The sequence below is a fragment of the Lycium barbarum genome, chromosome 5 (assembly GCF_019175385.1).
Source record: "Lycium barbarum isolate Lr01 chromosome 5, ASM1917538v2, whole genome shotgun sequence".
Taxonomy (NCBI): Eukaryota; Viridiplantae; Streptophyta; class Magnoliopsida; order Solanales; family Solanaceae; genus Lycium; species Lycium barbarum.
The window spans coordinates 26,804,417-26,813,404 of NC_083341.1; the positions used below are offsets into that span (position 1 = coordinate 26,804,417).

The 8,988-nt window shown below is 31.7% G+C and overlaps 1 long non-coding RNA gene across 2 annotated transcripts; it reads left to right on the forward strand.

Moving 5' to 3' along the window:
- The first annotated feature begins 4,167 nt into the window (after window positions 1–4,167).
- LOC132640768 (uncharacterized) lies at window positions 4,168–8,493 on the forward strand. Of its 2 annotated transcripts, none has more exons than XR_009582362.1 (3): window positions 4,168–4,484; window positions 4,682–4,887; window positions 8,108–8,493. It is a non-coding gene; the product is annotated as an uncharacterized LOC132640768 (long non-coding RNA). The 2 variants fall into 2 exon arrangements; XR_009582361.1 differs by having other exon boundaries at window positions 4,171–4,484; window positions 4,811–4,887.
- The last annotated feature ends 495 nt before the right edge of the window (window positions 8,494–8,988 follow it).

Below are 8,988 nucleotides of genomic sequence, written 5' to 3' on the forward strand. Positions count from 1 at the left end.
ATGATTGGTCAAAGTATGGAGAAAAACACTAGGTGTTGCAAAAAATAAAGTTGGCCAATTTTTATTTTATTTTTTTGTACTGTTTCTATAAAGCAGTATTTTACTGCGTTATAGAAAAAAAAATTGGTACTGTTTACTGCTTTATAAATATATATATATATATATATATATATATATATATATATATATATATGTATTCCTATTTCTTCCTATTTCGTTTTTTAATACACGAAATGCAAAAAAAAAATATTATAATTTTCTATTTCGTTTTTTTTATTCACGAAATACAAAAAAAAAAAAAAAACTATTTCGTTCATTAAATTACGAAATGCAAAAAAAAAAAATCAGTTTCCTTCATTAATTCACCAAATACAAAAAAAAATAAAAAAACCTATTTCGTTCATTAATACACGAAATGCAAAAAAAAAATTATATATATATTTTCCAATTTCGTTTTTATATGAACGAAATCAAAAAATTATCCTATTTCGTTTTTTAATACACGAAATGCAAAAAAAAATAAAAAAATTATAATTTCCTATTTCTTTTTTTATTCACGAATTGCAAAAAAAAAAAAAAAAAAAACCTATTTCGTTGATTGTGTCACGAAATGCCAAAAAAAAAAAAACATAACAAAACAAATCACTTTCGGTGAATCAATTCACGAAAAAAAATATACATATTTCGTTGATTGCACAACGAAATGCAAAAAAAAAAAAAAAAAATACAAATCAGTTTCGTTTTTATTCACGAATTGCAAAAAAAAAAAAAAAAAATGCCTATTTCGTGAATTGATTCACGAAATGCAAAGGAAAAAAAAACAGTTTTAATTTCACGAATGGCAAAAAAAAAATTTTAAAAAAATGCCTATTTCGTGAATTGATTCACGAAATGCAAAGGAAAATAAAAAAATAAAAAAAAATCTTGCATTTCGCTACACATGTAGCGAAATGCAAGAAATTCATCAACACCGGAACAGTACTTGTGTGGGTATTTCGTTGGTTATCCAACGAAATACCCATTTTGGTCAAAAAAAAAAAACATACTATTTTTGTCCAATAGCTGTAAAAATAAGTCATTTTGGCTCCGGACTCATAAGTAAGACAAGAGATGCCATATCCTTAGATTGCATGATGTTAAAGAAGATTTAGAATAGATTGGTATTGCATAAAATATGACATTGATCTTCTTAGTAGTTCCAATAAAAAAACTTTAACTTGATCTTTTATATTTACATCAACACTCTTGAATATTGTCCATGGTATACGGAAAGTCAAATATTATTATAATAGTTTATATGAATAATAATTGTCCAAATCTCTCAAATGACTTTGGAGAACCATAATATTGCACAAAGTACAATTAATTTGTTTTATTAATTTGCACATCTTGTTGTGAATACTAAAGATACACACGTAACCAACATAATATATAGATAGAATTTGACATTTTAACATTTCTATTATATATAAGTGTGGAAGAGGGACCAACACAGCATTGACATCTTGTACCAAAAGCTTTATAAATTGTACACGCAATGAATATTTGTACCAAAAGCTATATAACTTGTACACTTTAACCAATTACATTTTATCCCACGTAGACATATGTCATAGTACTTAATATTTATTCCCTTCTCATGTATAGACGTATGCACATCAATTTTCATTCTCCGACGCATTTATTTCCTCCATGCACTTTTATTTGTTCACTTTTGACTTTTTACATTCTTGCTGAATATTTATTCTCTTCTCATGTATAAACGTATGCAGGTCAATTTTAATTCTTCGATACAAATTTATTTCCTCCGTGCACTTTTACTTGTTCACTTTTGACTTTTCGCGTTTTTTAAGAATTAGTAAATCCCACGTGGACATATGTCATAGTACTGAATATTTATTCTCTTCTCATGTATACAAGTCTACACTTCAATTTTAATTTTCCGACACATATTTATTTCCTCCGTGCACTTTTTACTTTTCACATTCTTTAAGAATTAATAAATGAAGTACTCCCTCCGTCTCATATTACTTGGCCACATTACTTGACTTTTCACGTTCTTTAAGAATTAATAAATGAAGTATTTCATTTGTCCCATATTACTTGGCCACATTACTATACTTGACTTTGCACGTTCTTTAAGAATTAATAAATGAAGTACTCCCTTCGTCCCATATTACTTGGCCACATTACTAAAAATATATGTCTATTTTTTTATTCTATATTTTTCTTATATTATATATAAACGCCCAGGGTGGACGAACACAGCAACAATAAGTTGTATAAAAAGCAACTGAAATTGTACTTTAAGCAGGGACTAACATGTGTACATTTCAGAAGCTAAACATTAATCCCACCTCTTGTGTGTTTACTTCTTAAGTCCCCACGGGTCCACAGTGTCTTAATTGTCCTTTCATTTCCTTCATTTGGCATATACTTCCTCTATCTCAATTTAAGTGTCTACGTTTGACTAGACACGGAGTTTAAAAAATAAAAATTAACTTTTAAATCTTGTGGTTCTAAATTAAAAATGTGTATAATATAATAAAATATCCTTTGAATCTTGTGATTATAAACTTGACATGTAGGATATATGAATTGTCAACTTACTAAATATAAAAAGAGGCGGACATAACTGGACATAACCAAAATAAGACAATTTTTTAAAAATTTATTTAACAATAAATGCCCAAGGTGGACGAACACAACAACAATAAGTTGTACAAAAAGCAACTGAAATTGTACTTTAAGCCTGGACTAACATGTGTACATTTCAGAAGTTTAACATTAATACTAACTCTTGTGTGTTTACTTTTTAAGTCCCTACGTGTCCGCAATGTCTCAATTATCCTTTCATTTCCTTCATTTGGCATATACTCTCTCTGTCTCAATTTAAGTGTCTAAGTTTGACTAGACACGGAGTTTAAGAAATAAAAATAGACTTTTGAATTTTGTGGTTCTAAATTAAAAATGTGTATAATATAATAAAATATTCTTTGAATCTTGTGATTATAAACTTGACGTGTAGGATATTTGAATTGTCAACTTACTAAATATAAAAAGAGACGGACATAATCAAAATAAGACAAATTTTAACAACAATTGAGAAATTAAGGGGAAAAATAATTAAGAGGAAAAGAAAAAAAATATGGAGACTCACTAAGCAGAATCGCAGTATCCTTTGCAAAATTTAAAAATCATAAAGACTAACTAAATTAAATAACCAAATTAATCATGTTGGGCCCCGTGCATCGCACGGGCATAATTTGCTAGTTTCTTATATAAAACTCTGAAAATTGTGTATTAAAGTGACTAACTTCAACATAATCAATTGCATTTCTACCATCTTTCAAAATTTAACAAAATCATTTAAAAATTTTATAAATAAGCCATTTTAAAAAAATTATAATACTATCAAATTATGGAGCACTTTGATGCTAAATTTAAGTTATGACATTTTTGTTTCCCATACTATACAAAATATCTTTTATTTCAATTAATGAAATTCTTTTCATTTCAAGGCGTACTGACATCTCATTCCTCTGGTAATATTCTTCAACACAAATTTCACAAGATTAAGAATTCAAATTTTATGTAGATGTTAAATTATATAATTTTCGATGTAACATTTCTAAAATGAATATTTCTACCATTTCATTAATATTGACTTTCATTAGTGTTAACATAATGGTAAATCTGATTACTTCACATAGTTCAGGATCAAGTTTAATTGATTCTTTTTTTGTTTTTTTGGTAAAAAGAAGGCTACATATTAGACACGTGGCAATATCGGGTGCTAAACAATGTCATTAGATAGTAAGCTTTTACAATTAGTTAATAAGGAAAATTCTACTTCATTTTTAACAGTAATGGTCACTACTAAAAAAACTGTATTTTCCGACCTCAAAAAACCGACCTCAATTGAGGTCGGAAAATAACCGACCTCATGAGGTCGGTAAAGTCGTAATATTTATTTTTTGTTATTTTTAAAAATAAACCGACCTCATGAGGTCGGTAATATTGTACCAAAATTTCAAAAAATAAAGTACCGACCTCTCTATGTCAGAAATTCATTAAATTTATTTTTAATAAACCGACCTCGTGAGGTCGGTATTCTTTTAAATTAAAAATAAAAAATAATATACATACCGACCTCGATATAATTAGTCAAATAAAATAAAATACAGACCCTGTATGTATTTTTCCCCTTTCTCTCTCTTTTCCTCTCACCTTCTCTCTCCCTCTCTCTCTAACCCTAATAACGGAGTTGCCAGTCACGGTCGTCACCTGCCAGTCACGCTCGCCGCCGTCTGCCATTGCCGTCGCCGTCCACGGCCTTTTCCCTTTCTCTGTCTTTTGATCTGACGTTTTCTCTCCCCCTCTCTCTAACCCTAATAACGCCGCCTGCTAGTCACCGTCGCCACCTGCCCGTCACCGTCGCCGCGGTATGCCGTCGCCGTCGCCGGCCTATTTGTCAATTTGAGGTATGCTTTCTTTGTTTTCTTAGATTAAATTGTGCTAGTAGCTAGAATTATTAAGAAATCTACTGGTTCTCTAAAAAAACCTAGTGATTTGTATTTATTAGCTTATACATGCGTTTCTATAATTATCAATTCATAAATTTCCCTCTATATATGCTTTGAAAGCTAACAACCTTTGCTGTCTTGATTTCCCTATCTAGATCTAGTAGTAGTCGGAATGCGTAGCTAGCTCCTCAGCATCAGTCAGCCTAATGTATGATGGGAAGGGAATTAACAAAAGTAGCGCTTTCTTTTTCATGAATGAATTGTGTTTTTATTACCTTTGGTAGGTTGTTGTTCTTGTCGCTGCTTCGTTGGGCACGCCCGCCAGGCAGTACTACTTCTTCAGGGCTTAGCCTTTATAAAGGTACATAACATTTCATCTAGTTAACTAGCTAGCTTGCCTATTTATCATCATCAACTCCTGCGAGCTTCTTTACTACTTCTAAAGATGCTTCTAATTTGTTTTCATTTGTCGCTACTCATCCTTATTTATATTTGGTTGCTTTTTCCTGTTAGCGCTTAGCACCACCTACCTTTTCTATTCTTAAGTTGCTCTTTGGCTTTCGCTGATGCATCTTTTAATTTGTTACCCTCCAACAAGCTAACAGATCGATGTGCCTCAGCCAGACTCAGCTTAATGTTGTTAGAATAACATAGAAACAGTTTTCATTTATATGTTTGAAAACTATCTGAAATAATACACGGGAGGAAGGTGACAAAACCCCTCTTCTAAAAGCCAAAAGAAATTAATTAACGCAAGAGTAATTAGCTATTCAGTTGCACTCTTGAATGAATGAACATGTATGTTCCATTTCTTGTCTCCTCCCTTCTCCTTTTTTTAAACAATTATTAGCGGCAGAATACCTAAAGACCATCCTAAATTTGGCGCATTTTATTCAAATTTCTTTTAAATTATTGTTTGAGGGGGTAACGATTATAGAAAAACCAAGAACATGGGGTAACTAGGACCAAGTATAGTTTAAGGGGATCTGAATATAATGCGCCAAATTTGGAGGAGGTCTTTAGGTATTCTGCCATTAACAAGTTGCATCTCAATATTGTTGGTTTTATTAACTTTCTGAGTGGTTAACACATTATAGTTTCTAGGCTATAGTTAAACGAAATTATTATTAATGAAAAGTGATTACCTTTATAATTTTGGCTGTAATTTTATCAAAATTTTGGTTTCCCATGGCTGTAATGACAAGTTTAGGGTTCGTTTTTAAGTTGTTGGTTTCCCATGGCTGTAATGACAAATTTTGGCTGTAATTTTATCAAAACTTGATTGTTTTGAAGTTGTTGGTTTCCCATGGCTTTCTTTTTCCTGTTAAATTACTATTAGGATCTGTGAATCAAATTATTACCTCTTACATGACTTGGATTTTGTTCAAATTGATAAAAATATGTTATAAAGATAAAGTCTTGATATTTTTTACTCTGTTTGTTGTAATACCAACTCATAATTAGATGTTAAAACTTCACTGTCATGAAATCATATAGGCTAGATAGTTTAATGTTTAGGATACGGATATTCCCTTATCCCACTTTACTTCAGATCTTTTGTAAGAGTCCTAGCCTTCAAATTAGCATAGGAAGGATCTGTTGTACTCAACCCCCTCAAAACCAACTGTAACAACTTTTTGGGGTGAACAAAATGCACAGTTAATATAATAAAGGAGAATGGATTGGCTTCTATTCTTATAATAAAGGAGAATGGATTGGTTTCTATTCTTATAATAAAGGAGAATGGATTGGCTTCTATTCTAAGTGATTGTCATTCAAGAAAAGATTCAGTATTTTCCGGTACCCATAAGAAAATGTATTTTTTCTGGCAATAACAAAAGCCGCAAAATATGTTTGATTATACTGGGTATGTTGGTGTCGTGTCACTTTCTTAAGGCAATTTTACTAGCAATAGTAAATGCCGCTAAATAAGTGCCACTAAAAGTAATTAGTTTTAGCGGCAATAAAATGGGTCTTTATCAGCGCTCAACATAAATGCCGATAAAAGCTTTAGCGACCTTGGATCCAATGGCATTTACTCAATTGCCAATAAATATTTTTGCAGCAATATTTATTGCCGCTAAAAAGCAAATGTATTGCCGCTAAAAGTCTCTTTTGATGTAGTGTCACTTTACAGTAGAGAGATGTAAACCTATTATAAAATTCATTCAAGTGAAATGGATTAAACCACCTAATAGGGAGTTTAACCTTAACACTAATGGCTGTAGTAAAGGAAACTTAGGTTTGGCAGGAGGAGGCTACTGTTTGAGAAACCAAAATGGGGACCTCATTACTATATATAGCTGAGGCTATGCACTATATACAGGATTAAAAAAGTACACAAAGTGAATATGATAATTGTACAAAGAGTACAAGTAGCATTGAGCCTGAGACATAGAGCCCGTTTGGATTGGCTTATAAGTTGGCTTATAAGCTGTTTTCAGCTTTTTTGAGTGTTTGGCTGGCCAGCTTAAAGTCATTTTATGCTTAAAATAAGCTCAAAAAAATAATTGAACCCATTTAACTTAGTTTATCTAAAGCAGCTTATAAGCTGAAAACAGCTTATAAGCCAAAAAAAATAAGTTGGACTACCCCAACTTATTTTTTTCAGCTTATAAGCTGCAAACAGCTTTAAGCTGTAAGCCAATCCAAACGGGCTCATAGTGTTTTGGGCAGATTTTTAAAATGTTAAAACTTCACAGTACTATAGTAATGTCTTAGATTGAAATGAAACAACAATACCTTGAGGCAAGTGGATATTAAAGAAAGAGTTTACTATAGCCTTTTTAATAAAAGTCATATTTTGAGCATGACTTGATTTCCCTTTCCCTCGATATCAACTGATACATTCATTTGTTTGATCATGAATGGGAAAAATCTGTGTATTCAGTTTTACCTGGATCCGTACATCCAAATTACATTCTAGTATTTCTTATACAAAGTGGAAAAGAAAACCTTGTGTCATGCAGAATCTACTGCTCTTTTTTCCCCTCATTTTTGGTTTTTGATTTTGGATTTCAATAACCTGTGATAGTCCATCAAATGGTGCCCTTTGCTGTTGGAGAAAATGTTCCCCTGATCTGTTAGAAGCATCTCATTGAAATCAATATCAGTGGATCTTAATGCCTACTTAAGCTGTCCTAATCTGCGACTGATCGGAACATCCAAAAGGCAAGAAAATTTACACTGTCCAGACCTAAATCCACATGAAGTGCAAATCTGGCACTTCAGATTAAAAAAAAAAATGTGGGTTGTATTCTGTGGTTTCACATGCATCATGTGTTTTTTAATGGAAAAATGTTGTATTCCAAGCTGTCTAATATATGATTCCACATAAAGAAGACCTTGAAAGAAACGTATAGACATCTTGTGTAGCAAAATGTAATTTTCAGTTCATTATTTATTCATACATATTTCATGTTTCAGTATCTAACCAAACAGAATAACCTAGTTAGCTAGTTAATCTTGTTATAAACATCCGAGACAAGATATTTAAACTAAAGTTTTTCAGAATTTGATAGTTTTTTTCTGTTGAATACCTAATTTAAGTTGGTTGCTAATTTTACCTTTTTTTTTTTCAGAATCAATATCAACATTCAAAGGCGGAGTTTCTTCGTACTCAGCCACCCGACACACAGGTGACAGAAGAACAAATGGAGGAAAGGTGGCTTGAGAGTGTTGGTGGTCCCACTAGTTTAATGTTTTGTGGATGTTTGCAAAGGTTGTGAAGTAGTTTAATGTTGTGTAGATGTTTGCGAATGTTGAAGTAGCTTAATGTCTCTTCGGAATGTTTGAATGACGTTTTGATTTAACTTTGAAGTAGTTTCGAATTGAATTTGACGTATTGTTGGTTGTAATATATGTGTTTGTTGAAGTAGCTTAATGTTTTATGTTTTTCAGTACTTTGGTGAATTGTTGGTAGCTATTTGAGCCGGTTTTAGTTGAATATAAAATTGTTTCATCTTGACAGGGGGCGGCTGGAATAGTAGCTGGATCCTACCTATTTTTTTGAGAATACCGACCTCATGAGGTTGGTTTTCTGCAAAATTTTCCAAGAAATTGCAAATTACCGACCTCATGAGGTCGGTTTTATGCATAATATTCCCAGAAATTGCAAATTACCGACCTCATGAGGTCGGTTTTATGCAAAATATTCCCAGAAATTGCAAATTACCGACCTCATGAGGTCGGTTTTATGCAAAATATTCCTAGAAATTGCAAATTACCGACCTCATGAGGTCGGTTTTCTGCAAAATTATCTAGAAATTGCAAATTACCGACCTCATGAGGTCGGTTTTCTGCAAAATTATCTATAGAAATTGCAAATTACCGACCTCATGAGGTCGGTTTTCTGAAAAAAATTCCAAAAAATTACAAATTACCGACCTCATGAGGTCGGATTTCTGCAAATATTTTGAAAAAATTATAAAATATCGATCTCACAACGACGGAAATCTAAAAC